The sequence below is a fragment of the Halyomorpha halys genome, unplaced genomic scaffold (assembly GCF_000696795.3).
Source record: "Halyomorpha halys isolate HHAL.00 unplaced genomic scaffold, Hhal_1.1 Scaffold1415.1, whole genome shotgun sequence".
Lineage (NCBI taxonomy): Eukaryota > Metazoa > Arthropoda > Insecta > Hemiptera > Pentatomidae > Halyomorpha > Halyomorpha halys.
Genome location: NW_027114168.1, coordinates 2,602 through 3,146, shown reverse-complemented (window position 1 = coordinate 3,146; position 545 = coordinate 2,602). Strand labels below are relative to the sequence as shown.

General features: G+C 29.4%; 1 protein-coding gene across 1 annotated transcript in view; it reads left to right on the top strand.

The window, feature by feature from the left end:
* Positions 1-545, top strand: part of LOC106689615 (cell adhesion molecule Dscam1) — a gene marked incomplete at its 3' end in the record, with an annotated part of 28,011 nt that overhangs the window by 26,698 nt on the left and 768 nt on the right. The window lies entirely within an intron of this gene.

The window sequence follows — 545 nt, the reverse complement described above, 5'->3', positions numbered from 1 at the left end:
TATACTTTATCAAATAATTGATTTTCATATCTCATTTCATTTTATATTTCTACAAATATGACAATACGATAATTTGATTTGTTATGTAATATGTATCATTCTGAAAAAAGTATGATATTGAGTTGAACGAAATAGAGTTTGGTGGTTTATTTGATTCCCAAACATAAATTCTGTGCGTTGTAATGGCCATCATACAGTAATGTACACGTAGAAGAGCTTTTAGCACACACATGTATATAGTATACATTAGAATTGTCGGAAACGTACGGTTTCTTGCCGTTTCAGTTTTGTAACTCATTTTTTTTACATTACCCCATTCCCATGTTGTTTTGTTCAAAAGATTTAATTTTAAATGACAATTTAAGTATCAAAGGATGCTGCGGACGAGTAATAGAAAAGCGGGGAACTAGAGTTAATAACACATTACATCTTTGAATAAAAAATATGATAACTCATTTTTTTTACATTACCCCCTTCCCATGTTGTTTTGTTCAAAAGATTTAATTTTAAATGACAATTTAAGTATCAAAGGATGCTGCTGACGA